Consider the following 16,297-nt stretch of genomic DNA (forward strand, 5'->3'; position numbering starts at 1 on the left):
AAAAGCCTGGTCATTGATGGAAGCAGTAAAAGCCTGTTTGTGAACAACAGTGGTGAAAAGCCTGTTCATGGACGACAGTGGTAAAAAGCCTGTTCATGGACAACAGTGGTAAAAAGCCTGTTCATGGACGACATGGTAAAAAGCCTGTTTATGGACGACAGTGGTAAAAGCCTGTTTGTAGACAACAGCGTTAAAGCCTGTTCATGTTTGGCAGCATTAAAAATCCTGTTTATGGATGGCAGTGGTAAAAAGCCTGTTCATGGACAACATTTGTAAAAGCCATGTTGATGGACAACAGTCGTAAAAGCCTGTTCATGGACAACAGTGATAAAAATCATGTTAATGGACAACAGTGGTAAAAGCCAATTTATAAACAGCAGTGGTAAAAGCCTGTTCCGGACAGCAGTGGTAAAAGCCTGTTCCGGACAGCAGTGGTAAAAGCCTGTTCCGGACAGCAATGGTAAATGCAAGATATTGTCCAAATGTCACCAAAGAACCTGTCAAGCAAAGTTCATCATTAAAAATAGTTTGCATAGGGTATGATTCTGTAACACCTGAAGATGTGTTCAATTATGATAGTGATCCATATCATTTAATGATGATTTACTTAAGCGACATAAATGTTTAAATATAGAGATTTTTATATGAAAGTCGATTACTTTTCGCTGTACTTTTCACAAGAAACTTGCTACCTTTGTGGTAACAGGGAAGAGTCCCCAGAGTGTCATAGAAAACATAAACCGATATTGAAATAACTTCCTTCTCCTTGTCTCTGTGAATAATGTATAGATATGACACCAGAAATATTCACGTTATTGAACATGATCAAACTGTATGTCATCCGAATCACCTAGAAGCTTTGATAAACTGCCAGACCAAGATTCTAAAACAGCAACAACAGTGTTAATGCCCGAAATAAAATATATAGGTCAAATTTCAGTTTTCCATGAGGAAGTAAAGATTTTCTTGGAAGTTTTTGTTCTACAAATAAAGATTCAAAAAGGAAATAAAATTGTAATAAGTGCAATCTTAAAGAACTATGATAATGGCATGCATGTTTTTATTTTAAGGTAAAATGTTATTTTTCTTGACATTTTTGTAAAAAATTGGAAACAAAATGATCACATTAAAAATTATCTAAAAATAAATAAGAATTACAAGCATTTTTCTCACCATCAGGAATAATAAAACAAGGTCAAAATTTAGATATAAATAGTATCTTATTTATATAATATAATTAACTGCTGTTTTACTCATCGAAAATAATATCCAAAACTGCATGAAAACCTTTAAAAAGCTGTAAAATATTAATAAACAGAGTCTGCCAATATTTAATGGCTCAGCAGACGGCCATAAACTTATGATGCATTATAAAATTCAATACTGCATCGCTGTTTTTCTCTTTTCTTTATCTTTTTTGCAGGAACTTTGAGTATGAGTTCCCTTTGCAACCAATATTAAGATGTGGCCTACTGTGGTTAACCTTCTGAAGGTCTTAAAAAGACTTTTCAAATTCTCAATTATATAAAACAAGCACACCTAAGATATTGATATCCATCATGACAAATTAGCAGTTTACAATAAAGGTATACGAGAACTTGGCAAATGTGGGTTTTCCCCATCTAATTCTGTGGTGCAAACAAACCTTTATAGTTTAACTTTAATAAATATAATGTTCATAGTGAGCGTTGATCTTTCTATAGTCAACCATAGAGCACTGTGCTATTGTAAACCATTGTATTGTACTGTGACTGTTAACTTTAGTGCACTTTGAAGCTATCACAGTAAAAGTTTGTTTGAAACTTTGAACCCAAAGATAAATTTGAGCTGCGTCAGGACAAAACCAACGAATGCGTTTGCGACCAGCATGGATCCAGACCAGCCTGCGCATCCACGCAGTCTGATCAGGATCCATGCTATATGCTTACCAACCCTATTACAAGTAAAGAAACTGATAGCTACAGCATGGATCCTGATCAGACTGTGCAGAGGCGCAGGCTGGTCTGGATCCATGCTGGTCGCAAACCCACTATGTTGGTTTGTCATGACGCAGCTCATTTGTGGAGATCCAGATAACATCTATTGTATCAATTTTTTATCAAATAAATGTAGACAACAAAATAAACAAGAACTTCTCTTGCATTTGTTAGAGACAAACTCATTATTTGTAGAAACCAATGTGTCTACAACAGAAAACAAGAGATACTTAAGCCAAATAAGCTACGTACACAGATGAAAATAAATGTCCAGTATTCATTACACAACTTAACATTATATTAGTACACAATAACTTAGCCTTGACCCACTAACCTTGATTTAATGACCTTGACCAATTCAATTTCTTCATATAATTAATAAATTTCATTTCTTCTACCCAAAAACTTATCAATGAAATATTTAAAAGAAAAATTTATGTCAAAAACTAATATTAATTTGTGGTTTTATTTATTCAAGTCATTTTGTGGGCACAAATTTAAAAAAATCAACATTTCATAGCAAATGTTTCTGCTTTAATTTGATATATAATGACAATATATGAGATCATTCAGGTTTACCTATATTACAAATGTCATAATGATATTCAAACAGCTTATATCAACCTATTGTGAAAATCACCACTAAATAAACACCGCAGTACAGAAAAAATCTGTTAATATAAAAATTATTTCAATATTCTTTTTTCCTATATAAAAAAATGCTTTGAAAGTAACCATTCACAATCATCAATAAGAAAATTATTTTCAAATTTCAATTCTGGCTGTAAAAGACAGGTTTGGCTGTATTCTACCTGTGATACTGGCTGTAAAAGACAGGTTTGAGAGTATTCTACCTGTGATACTGGCTGTAAAAGACAGGTTTGACAGTATTCTACATGTGACACTGGCTGTTTAAGACAGGTTTGATAGTATTCTATATGTGACACTGGCTGTAAAAGACAGGTTTGACAGTATTCTACATGTGACACTGGCTGTTTAAGACAGGTTTGATAGTATTCTACATGTGACACTGGCTGTAAAGACAGGTTTGACTGTATTCTACCTGCTATCTAAGACAAGTTTTGGACAAGTTTGGTATATTAGATCTTTGATCAAGTTTTAAATACCAGCTGTTTATTACAATTTGACTGCATTTTAATTAACACCCAACATACTAAATAATTGAGCCGTGTCATGACAAAACCAACATAGTGGGTTTGCGACCAGCATGGATCCAGACCAGCCTGCGCATCCGCGCAGTCTGATCAGGATCCATGCTGTTCCCTATCAGTTTCACTACTTGTAAAAGGGTTGATAAGCGAACAGCATGGATCCTGATCAGACTGCACGGATGCACAGGCTGGTCTGGATCCATGCTGGTCGCAAACCCACTATGTTGGTTTTGTCATGACACGGCTCAATTCTTTTATTGACTTGTCTGGACATAACTATTTTATCATATTTAGGCAAAATTTCAACATAACTTCTGACATAGCAGAAACGGATGTTATCTAAATATTATAAACATTACTTAGAACATGTAATACATCATATAAAGGAAGAAGATATTGATAAATTTCAGTTTTATGGCAATAATCTACCTAGAGGATTTCAAACTTCTACATCATTATTATCATCACTGTCATAGTCTTCTGTCAGTGCCGTTATTACTACTACATCTTACTGTTAGCATCATAAAAAACACTTCAGAAAAGTTTCTTCATAAAAAAATCACCATTTTTACAGCCTTTTCTACATTACTGGGTCTTTTATAGTCAGACTCCTTTATGAAAATTTCTTATATTTTATGCAGTTTCCATTAACACTAAAATAGAGAAAAACGGAATCTCTAAAGAACGCTCAAAATGACAAAATTGGAAATGTTGCAGGCTCAGTTTGATTAAGCCTGTTCATGGACGGTACTGGAAAGTGCAAGCTGTTACCATCCACACGCCCTAGGACCAACTTAAGAAGAATTCAACATTTGATCATGGTAATGGAGAAATCTTGAATTTTGAAACATCCACAAATGTGTTTATACACGAGTTATCATGGAACCTTCAATGTGACATGTCAGTGCCATTCCATAAAAAGCAGCGTATGATTCCCATATGATAAAATGTAAACCTTTTGTATTTCAAGTATAATGAGTATAATGGACTTGTATGGCTTTTGAATTTGAAATTGCTTTTTCTGAAAGGAATAGGATTTTAAATATAATAAAATCATGAAAATGAGCTGCTTTAAATAATGTCTGTACAGGCAGGACTAATATGCAAGTTGACCTTGATTTTATGTTGTTTTTTTATGACGATTTTACACATTTTCGCCATATCTCAGCAGCCAGTCCATTTAACCAGATTTCATGCATAACTTAAACCAGAAATTAACAATATCTCTGCAAATGACCGACAAATAATTCCACATGATTTCTAAACAAATTATTATTTGACTCGACATCCATTAGATCTATTTTCACAGAGATATTTTTCCTGGTGCAAGGGATCGCACCATTTACCCTTGGTTTACAAATTTGATGCTTTCCCTATATGAAAACCTTGAGTGGCTAGTTCAATATTCGGGCAAGACAAAGTATCTTCCTTACTTGAATTTACACTAGTGGCAAACTGGTCTTTTACCTAGCTCAGCAAGCATTTAAAGGGTTTAAATATATTTACATTAAACTATTTAGTTTTTCATTCTTCTCTCAGATACTATTAAATCCTAAAAAAATTCCCATAAAATCATTCAGTGTCAACAATCAGAAAACCATGCATGTATCTCATCCAATAAAATCTGTGAAAAGCCTAAAACTGTAACTACCATAAAATGTTTGGATCATCTGAGAAAAGCCTAAAACTGTAACTATCACAAAATGTGTAAGAATTTCCAACTTAAATTCCAGAACTGTCATTTAATTACTTACTCTAGGTATCAGGCTATTTAAAGAATTTCAAATAATTTACAAGTCTGAGCTAGTACAAAAGCACACAAAGACTTTTTCCATGACAACATATAATATCTCTTAACATTTGTACAACATTAATGTACAAATGTTTGTAAAGGACAAATAAAAGCCACAAACGAGAAACCAAGCGCTTGACATATTTACTGTCTACACTATCTGCAGAAGAAGAGAGAGAGAAAAAACTTACCCCTTTTAAATGTAAGAAATATCTCCTTTAATTCCACACTATTCCTCAGAAAACTCTAGAGCTGTCACACTATTTAATATAAACCAATACAGAGAAATGCAGAGGAAAAAGGGGGGCAAAAAAGAATGGTAAACAAGCTGCAATTCTTATAAATATGAATCTGAGAATTAACACCGAACTGTCATTTATCACTACACTCCGGTTATTGGAACTTTTGGAGACTTGTTATCTAGTTAATACTACACTTTCAGGACACTCAGTAAAAAAAAGACCAATATTTACAACATTGATTAATTTCCCACAAATAAAATCACATCGGACAAAACTGTCAATACCACAGACAATTCCGCAATAATAGAGCGGTCCCTACAAATACCTGTTGGCAGTCCATTTACAGCTCTATTTTAATAATTTCAAGATCATATTTTATGCAGTTTTTTCTCATTTCTTTTGTGCAAGTTGTTACTGGATTTCAGTTAAACAGTCTGGCTGGAAATGTTCTTGAAATAAGAACCTGGTACTCTCCTATTTCTCCACTATGAACTGATAACTTCTCCTCAATCATTAATCAAATGGCTAAATAGTGGGGGACAGTGTTAAACAATTGCTACAAGCAAATGATTACAGGAAAAAACATTCTTTGCCTTTTTATTTTTTTCTTAGTTTTTATTTTTAGTTTATTTCTTTAAAACTGTAACCCACTGAAAATGCTGAATGAATATGTAGACTTAGGCTTTTATTAGACTTTTCTGGGTGACTATATACTGAACCAGCAATTACCAATTTATTTTGTCTAAGATCAAAGATATTTCTCCCCAAGGATCAAACCAGCAACCGCTGGGTTATGAATACCATGCTCTCCTTAATTTAGCTAAGCCACCAGATAAGAAGATAAGAATTTCAGGTACAGCAGCAAGGAAATGTATGCTGGCCTGAACCTAAAAACTTTTTTTTTATAATACCTTTTTTTAATTTGGTCTTATGTGCATCAACACTGTAAAGGTTAAAATTATGGTCACTTTCTAGCTTTACTGGTACAAGAAGGTCTCAGGTGCCAGTCCCATAATGCATTTTTTCAGACACATACCACCGATGTACTGCAAGCTGGCTGGCTAGCTTCTGTCATGTTTCATAAGACATAAACCTAAGCTTCAGTCAATCACCAACATTCTGTCAACTTTCCTATGAATTCAACATTCCTTGTGAATTTGAACTGAAAGTGGTAAAGGGGATGAATGACTTGATATCAGCAACCTTGACCATGAGCTAGAGTCAGGCCAATATACAATTTATCACCATAGTAATAGGTTGAAGCTTCATGCCTCCAGATGAGCCAAAATTACATTAAGAAAACCAAACTTTAGAAAAATTAATTAAAGTTTTAAGAAAAGTTAAAAAAATTCAAGATTCAAGTGATAATTTACATGTTATGTGCCAAGAATGACTGATTTTGAAGGCTTTTTTGCATAATTATGTTGACTGCTTTTTGATAATTTTTGTGGTATGTAAGTAACATATTCTTGTTCACTTCACAATATTTTAATTACTTTTAAAAGGTTATTGCACTTTATTACATTAAGATGGTGATACATTAATTTGTTCAGTCACAGTCTGTCCCATCATCAACAACCAAGTCAAATGTTTTTTTTTTCCTATATCTCATTCATTCTAAATAGGTTTCTCTCTTACTTCCAAAAGACAAAGAAACAATGATTATAGCTTTTAAAACTTCAAAGTTGATTCCTCTGAGAATATAATAAATTTACATGTTCGGTGTTAGACTTTTGAACAAGCACAAATAAATCACTCAATTCACAGAGACAACAAACTTTGTTCTTGATGGATTAATGCAACAATATAAATTAACCACATGAAACTGCTCAGCTTACCACCTAAATTATCTTTAATTGACTTGTCCATCTTTCAAATCTAGACAAAAACCATGCATCACTTTTATGGAAAATATCAAAATAGGTACTGACTGTCGAATGAATATCAAACAGTGCAGATCATGATCAGACATGCACTGATGTGTTAACTGATCTTGGTCAGCACCAGTTACGCAATGATATATAGAATCTGGTGCTGCCAGTCGGATAATGGTAAAAACTAATCTATAAATAGTAACAAAGACCTTTCTATTTATATATAAATATTTTAACGAAACTACATGAGAAACCTTACAACCACCCCATTTTCACAACCAATCAACACAATCTACTATTATGACCAATTTTTTCAAAGAACAGACATTTTCTTCTTCTTGCTTTAATGGTCTTTCTATCCAAAATTGAGATCACACCACTATTACATTATACTACTTCTTTCTTCTAACCAATTGACAATGCTGCATGCATTAAGATCCCTGTTAAGACCATCCCCTTATTAAGACCATTTTTCTTCAGAACCAAGAGCAGTCTTCTGTATTATTAATATGAAGTTTCTGTGTTGCACGATTGGCAATGATGCGGAATTGGTTTCTGTTGGTCAAGATTTTGATAGATACATATCAGGCTACATATTTTCCCTGTAACATATAAAAAGTAAAAATATAAGTTTTATCTACAGACTATAAGCAATTTCTCTAAGCATTGTGACCTTTAACTTGAAGTAAGGACTACACAGGACCACAAATCTTATCTATTTGGATCATAATATAATTATATCCAAGTGGTCGAAATTAAGCCTATTAGACTTTGTCTTCAAGGTATTAATTTGAAATAAATATGGTACACAGGATATTCTTAGCACCTCTTCATTCTGTCTGTGAAATGGTCAATAAATTTCTCTATATATATATCAAATATAGACAATGTCAGCGCTTCAGGTGCGAAATCTGCAATCACTCTCTAAAATCTCTCAACAGATATCAAATAAACATAATGTCAACGCATAATTAAGGTGCAATCTCGGATATTATAACCCTGTGTTTATCCCGGAGAAAATAAAACACCTACCAGACCCAGAAACTTTAGAATAGTTGTATCATATAAAACACCCTCATGTCTGCAAATTTAGCTGAGCCGCGTCACCTTTTAACATCATTCAAGGTCAGCGAAGAATCCAATCAATAACCATGATATTATGATGTTACATTTACATGTTAGACAGACTTTTTACTATCTAAATAATATCAAATTATGGTGTATTAAAGAGACCCATTGCAATCTCACAGATTCCAAAACCTGATTACATTGCCACGACAACTTTGTCAATTACCGATGATCATAGAGAACGTATCAATTTTCGTAGAATCAATTAAAGTTTATTGAGATATACATTAGCAAGTTCAATAGAGACACAAAGCACATAAAGTGATAAGAGAGATCATTTATGATTGGTTAATTTGTGTTGTACAGATGGGCATTATTTATTGTACATGTACGATTTTTTGTTTGAATTTCATATTCCCATGAAGAAGGTTTTTAAAATTGTGTTACCGAGAGAAACATTAAAATCTTTTGTTTTGGTAATGTCCAAAAACAAAAACATTATAAAAGCTTAAGGGATACAAATCAACTGATGATTCCAAATACATTTTTGATGTGTAAACTTACTGAACATATTGTCTTAAATACTAAATCATCATTTAATGATTACATATCAAAAGAAATACAGGTACTCAATTCTTTCAAAGCAAAATTAACTTAAAACATATTACCAACCATAAAAACCCATGATGTGCATGTTTTGATTATTGAGGAGGGACCTAAATGTAGCTGAACAACCAATGAACAACTTAAACTTGCAGGATCAAATGTCCCTTACTGGATTTGAACAAAATCTGTGAATACCATTGAACCAGTTTATTGAGCCAGTGACCTGGCCAGACATTATAAAACTTTACAAAATGTTGACACCACAAATAAAATCCAACAAAAAACAGAGACACTTGACAAGGGAAAGCAGAATATTTGTTGACAATGGGAGCGTATTAACTTAGACAGGCACACACCATAATGTAATATTTAAGACTCCAGTAGACTGAGGCAAATACAGACACACAAATAAGATTTGCTGTCACTGGAATCAAGTGTTTCATTAAGTATTTCCTTGCTCCATAAATGAGTTTGTAGGCACAAAGACTGTTACAAAAGACTTCCAGATTTTCACAATAGAGTGCAAAAAAATTGTTTACCAAAAACTTAATGAAATGACTCTACAACACTATGATTCCTGCATCTATAACACTATGATTCCAGGATCCATTATATACACTATGATTTGTGTACCTATAACACTATGATCCGTGTACCTATAACACTATGATTCCAGTATCTATAACACTATGATTACAGGATCCATTATATACACTATGATTCCTGTACCTATAACACTATGATTCCAGGATCTATAACACAATTATTCCTGCATCTATACACTATGATTCCTGTATATATAACACTATGATTCTAGCATCTATAACACTATGATTCTAGCATCTATAAAAATATGATTTCGGTACATATAACACTATGATTCCTGGATACATTATATACACTATGATTCCTGTACCTATAACACTATGATTCCAGGACTTAAAACACTATGGTTCTAGGATCTATAACACCACAAAGCTGGTGTGACAATTGCTAAATTATTACACCAAGTATAAATTTTGCTAAACCATAGTTAAAGATGGTGAAATAATTCTTATATTTTACAGAGCAGTTCATGTATACATAGATCAAAGTTCTTGTGCTGCACACAAAGATTCAATATAACTTGATCATATTAAAAAGAACATAGTTAAAGGTAATAAAATATGTTCACATGTAACACAATCTAAAATCTACTAACAGTTCCTTGTATTGCGCTGTATATAAGACCTACAAATTAGTTCAAAACAACCTGACATTCTCACAATTATCACACAATATCTAAAAATCTTAACAACACTTTCTCACATTATACCAAACAGTATCAAAGCTCTGTAAAATTTCAAAGACGTCTAATATCATCTCACATTGCACAGTTATCTTAAAAAGCATCTACAGACTGACAAATTTCTGCGTCTAATCAATTTCCAATCCTGCCAGTTGTATGCAAGAAGAAAATAAATCATCTACTATAGTTTTACTAATTTCAATGAGATTTGACAAGCCAGTATAAATATTGCCTGATGGCATGCAAATGCTGCCACAATTCTTGCACACACATCAGACATCATTCAATATATTTCAAATAAACAAAGTCTCTGGCAATTTGTCATAGGGCTTTAGCTTTAGCCTTCATTATTATAACAATTATGTACAGGCAATCCATGATTCAACTTAATGCATCTTAATTCAGAAGCTGTTTCTTATCCTTTTGCAGTCTCCCCATGATGTCTGTTCAATCTGAACATTTAGTAACATGAATTTCATGAGTCATATAAATCAAAAGAGGTGACATTTAGCCTTTTATAATGAATAAATACTATCCACATCTTGGCAAATGGTTTTTTCCCCCATCTTATCCCCAGGTACAAACATTGAACACTGACCATTAATCTCTACCATTGACAACAGAGCACACAAACTTTTAAACTCTGCTTTCCTTGCAAGAAGACATAAAACTGTGTCACAATGAAGGTTCCATGTGAACTCATGTGCCGAAATTTCTAAATTCAAAGTTCTTTCTAATATAGTCATGTATAAATGTTAAACACTGCTTAAGTCAGTGCTAGGGGACAACAATTTGATCTTATTATTGTGAAATTGTGAAGAGTAGTGCACTGTGTTTGTTTGTCCTTTGATAAGCTTGGAAAAACCCATATTTGCCAAGTTCCTGATAATCTATTGAGGAAAGTGATAAAATCTAACAAGACATGACAGTTTTAGAAGAAACTAAAAATGTGATGGAAGGAAGGGAGGAAGCTGGTCTTTAGAAGGAAACTTCTATGAAAACTGACTAATAGGTCTTATCATTTGTTATTTTCTTTTAATTAATTACAGGGGGTCATTTAGTCCCCTTTATTCTTTAGTACTGAACAAATCAACTGTTTGTTTATCATTATATTGTCCAGAAACATTATGAATTTTAACTTTCTTGGACAGAATTTGAACCAGTAGCATTCTACTTTGCAGAAAACTTTCATAGTGCAAAAGTACAGACACACACACAAAAATCCCTTCATTATATTATCCTTACAAAAGACTACCCCAAGACTGGCGAGCTCCTTCTGTGACAAAGTCAGTCTTGTTTCTCTAAAACTGGAAATCTCATTTACATTGTGACAGTTGATTTATATTGCGAGACAGAATGTAATAAAGATAAAATTACTTCTGTTATTGTTATATTTCTGCTACAGAGACCGTTGCAATTTCTTTTGAAATCTATGTTTACGATCAAATAAAACTCGGAACATGCCCAAAATATGTCAAACCCGTCTTTTCAGTTTTCGATACTGAATATTTTCAATTTTCTTTCAGAGGAAGCCAACTTTATGAATATATAAAACACAAAACATATTCCTGGCAATGTCAAAGTGTCAAACCCACCTCGGTGTTTTCAATAGTGAATAATTAGCTGCCATTTTTATAGGTGCTATAAAACTTCAAATGAATAAGTTTGTCGCAAATCTGTACAATAAAAAGGGACTTTAAAGCCACAAATACTGTAATTTGTACACTTAATCTTTATTTAACTACTGTAATTATTAGCTTTGATATATAAAAAAAGGCTTACTTTTTCTGGAAATTTTCTATGTATAATTGATACACCATACAAGTATTGCCGCCTACTGTGTTTATAATGACGGCACTAACATTATTCCACTGAAGAAGTAGTCCTGACTTTATATCATAACTAAACCTTACAAAACATTACCAAAATAAATAGAGGATATTTAAGTTTTTTTTCTATAAATACAGGATTTATTTTTATCAAGTGGTATGAAAATAAATATTTCATGAGTACCGCCGCAAGTGTAAAATAACAATCTTCATACCACAAGATGAAAAATTTTCTATCTATATAAAAGTATTTTGTATTTCTTGAAAATCATGTTCAATATATTTTACAATATAAAGCAAGAGACAGTGCGCTCGACTATTCTCAGTGCTTGATAGTAAAACAAGAGCCTGGATAATGTAGAATTTTCTATGTTCAAAAAGGGCCATAATTCTGTCAAAATGCATGTTAAGAGTTATTGGCCTTGGACAGCGACCCCTTATTATGCTCTTAAATAAGTGTGTGAAGTTTCAACCCTTTCTCTTCATATTAGTGTTGGAAATACCACCCTGCACACAAAAACTTAACCAAAGTGTGACAGTCCAACACTGGATTGGTTACAATAGCTCTCCCTATCCTTGAAATAGCTGATCTAAAAAATGAATACAGATAAAAATATTATAATAATAGAATTGTTTACCAAGTCAAAACTCTCAAATGTCTCATCAGATTATCACACCCTTCCTAGGATTGAAAAAAAAAAACTTCTATGAAACAAAACAAAAACAAAAAAATTGCTGAGTCATTCATCTAAAACTAAGTTAAGCAATTCCACGAGTGTAAAAGAAAATACTGAGTTATTTGTGTGATTAAAGCTAATTTGCAAGCCAGATAACTTGGCGTCTCCATGCGGCCCTGAAATATCATTATGGTAAGAAGATTCGCCAATTACCCTTAGTCTCCTGTACCGAATACTAATGAAGCCACTATGCAAATCAAGCTAGTACTTCAGGAAGTGTTTTCTAGAACATTTTCAACGTAGACTTCAATTGCAGAGCTCTTCATCTGATTGGGAATTTTTTTTTTCTGTCATTTGATGGTATAGAAACATAATACTTCAATATATTCTTGTTAAACTTTTTGTTCCTGAAGATGTCACTTAAATTAGATTCTTTTTTTATATATAAAACACATTTTTTACGGACATGGGGGACTTTTTTTGGGGGGATAAATTTAGTAATGTATATAGTAATGTATATATATATATTTATTTTTTATTTTTAAAAAAACATCTAATTTTCTATAACTTTAAAGTAGAATTCTACTAAGCTTTGAGAACTATAATTTATTTTTCATATTGCCAATGCATATGGGTCATCTGAATTTGATACACATTACTAAATTTAGTCTAAAAAACCCAGGGGATTTTTCAGGATTTTTTCCCATGACCCATACCCATGGAATTGTGAAGTTATTTTAGCTTGTTTTGTTAAAAATGAAAATATACATGACTTAAATTTTGCAGTGATTAAATGAATGCAAAGATGGCATCTTCAAACATTTTATCACCATATTAGTGAAGAAGCCCTTATTTTCAAAGATTTGAGAATCTGTTATTCAATATTTTTATTTTGTAACTTTCAACTGGGAATTTTTTCCTCTGGATTTAGAAAATAATATAAGCAAAAAAATCCCAGAATACCCTTGGTCCATGAAAAACAGTGTTGTTTTTTTTCTTTCTAAAATTCAATTCCCCAAATAACTATAAAGGAAACTCTTCTGTACCAGTCTTTAAAGGTTTATCTTGTATTTCAAATTGTCAATGCATTATGACTTCTAAAGAATGATTTATAGAAATGGCTATTTTGATACAACTACATAAACTTTGAAATCAAATTACTGGGCACTTGTGATCCTAAATACTGGATTGCAAGGACAGTGATGAAAGTGACAAGGAGATAAACACATTAGAGGAAAACAACCAGTCTACAACTAGTGTTTACCACAGACAAAGCAGAAGCTATAATACACCATATCAATATCCATACTGATCTACTTTACTGACAGCCTCACTTTTTAATAAAATGTAAATCAAATTGGTTGAAATTATTCTGTAATAAAAGATATACATGTGCCAGTATTTGCCACATATTGTAGAACTGTTCCCTAAGCAAACAACGCTTAGTATGTTGAAGCCATTTAAAGTAAATCCATGATTTTGGAGGATTACAAATTAAAATGACATTGTAATTTTTTAAATGTTTTCTATCAAAAATAACTTTTAGTCTGCTAAAACAAAAAGTATTTAGCCTTATTGCCACTAGCCCTGACAAACTTTGAATTCTCTAATTGATATCCTGAAAACTGATAATGGACAGTTCCAAAAATGGAAGCTGGGCAAGAACATTAAGGAAATTGAGGGGGTTACAGGTGTAGTTAAGAGATTTACAATGAGTGGGTATAACATTCTAATCTTTATTACTTTGAAGATTAATCTTAAACAAGTAAGTCCCTTTCTTTTCCATTTAACTAATCTAGTATTCTTAGAGATAGATAATTATTTTAATTTCTGGAAGTTTCAATTTAGCAAAAAATAAACAACAATAGTTTTTTTTCATCCCCCTTGGAATTATACCCATCACTTGTTATGAAATATGCAACATGGACCCAAAGTCTATCCATTTCTACCTGAAAGTACTGGAATAACATATCATTTACGATCTTCAGCAATTAATTCACTATCTTCAGCAATTAATTCACTATCTTCAGCAATATCTATTAAATTTCCTGATTAAAATCCAATATCAGTTTCCAATATTGACAAAATTTCTTCAATACTTTCAACATTATCAGCTGATTGTGGTTTGCAATTTATAAAACAAACATTTTCAAAGATCAATGATAACGGGACAATCTCTCAAAAACAAACAGCTATAGCTGACATATAGATTTCCTATTAATCATGTTTACTATCAGGGTAGTTTGTTATTTTCTAAGACCGTCTATAGCTATGACTTTCTAGTATTTTCTCCAGCAAATGACAGGCGAAAAATCTAGAGAGAAATCCGTCCTGGAATACCGCTGATATCCTGTGACTTCAGCCCAAACAATCCACAATACTTATTATAGCTAATGGGTTCTGTCACAAACAAATGTGACAGGATAAATTTTAATCCCCCCTGCTGTTGTTTTGAGATAGCTAAGGATGTTTTGCACTTTTTCCCCAAATAACAACCGTAATTTTTCCATCAGAATTCTATTACCAAATTGTGCAATTTGAATTTCAGGCAGTTTTCAAGCTTTTAACTTTTAGACAGCTGGCATAGACTATATAGAGTAGTAACATACAATATGTACTCGCCTGTAAGACAGACCACATATAAGACGGGGGGGGGGGGGGCGTCTCAGTGTTACCTTAAAATAGGAAATATATGCTTTGGATCTCCTATAAGATGGAAGCTAGTACATTCAAAGACATGACTTTTTTTTTCTTGTTTCCTGTTAAAACTTTAGAACAAGACATGTCTTGCAGTGATAAAATCAAGAATCTTCAATAGAAGTCAAAGTTAACTAAAAATGTGTCCATAGGACACGGATGCCCCAACATTTCACTGTTTTTATCAGTGAAATGTTGAACAGTGTGACATTAAGACAGCTAAGGATGGACAAACATGGACAAAGCTATATGCCCCGCCCCCTAAGTGGGGACATAAAAACACAGAAAATAACACACACAAAATGTTTACCTTTGTTTCTGGAAATGGCACTTAAGAATCAGCAAAAATTTTGTCTTTGTAACCTTCCCTTTATGTGACACTGCACTTTATATTAACTGAAAATATATAAAAGAAAACCTCTATCAAATTAAAAATTATCATTAAAACTGTTTAATCTCTCTATAGCAGGAGTTCCAGAAATATTATTAACATATTCATCTTGACTTATAGCTTTCCTATTCTAAGTAGTGTACTTTAGAGTTTTTAAGTCAACATCCTTTCAGTTAAATGGTTGGCAGTGTGTAATTTTAGCCAGTAGCACAAATGCAATGTCTGATTTTATAGGGATGCCTCATTAAAACATCACCCTGAAAACACTGATATTTCATGCAGAGAACTTATATTGACACTGGAGTGACCATTCCGAAGTGGTGTACGAACAAATCCCCTTCGGACAAAATCCCCTTCACATACCCGAACAAAAATCCCCTCAATGGGTGGACATAATCCCCTTCATGTTTTTGCAAGGCTGGACAAAAGGCTGGACAAAATCCCCTTCCGATACTAATCCCATTAATGAATTGCTGAGCGCCGGACCTGAAGAATGCTATAACTAAAATGGTTTCTGACCGGATCAAGCCGATGACCTCCTAAATACTTAGATCTAATCCTCTATGACTTTTTCACCAATGTACCAAAATAAAGAAGGAAATAAGAACACGGTAGAGCATCTGAGGTCTTTGTCTACCAGGAAAGAAAAATGAAACTTTAATTCTAAAATATAGAGAAAAACAGT

General features: G+C 32.8%; 1 protein-coding gene across 2 annotated transcripts in view; it reads right to left on the reverse strand.

The window, feature by feature from the left end:
* LOC132741316 (complexin-like) overlaps positions 1 to 15,649 on the reverse strand; it is a 51,364-nt gene extending 35,715 nt beyond the window's left edge. The window contains exon 1 of one of the 2 annotated variants that reach the window (XM_060729447.1): positions 15,532 to 15,649. The gene's annotated coding sequence lies outside the window, so the exon portion shown is untranslated. Of the gene's footprint in view, positions 1 to 5,131; positions 5,372 to 15,531 lie in introns of those variants that run through there. The other variant, XM_060729446.1, reaches the window with a different exon arrangement.
* Between the last annotated feature and the right edge of the window lie 648 nt (positions 15,650 to 16,297).

Source organism: Ruditapes philippinarum, unplaced genomic scaffold (assembly GCF_026571515.1).
Source record: "Ruditapes philippinarum isolate M1 unplaced genomic scaffold, ASM2657151v2 ctg1458_1_1_1_1, whole genome shotgun sequence".
Taxonomy (NCBI): domain Eukaryota; kingdom Metazoa; phylum Mollusca; class Bivalvia; order Venerida; family Veneridae; genus Ruditapes; species Ruditapes philippinarum.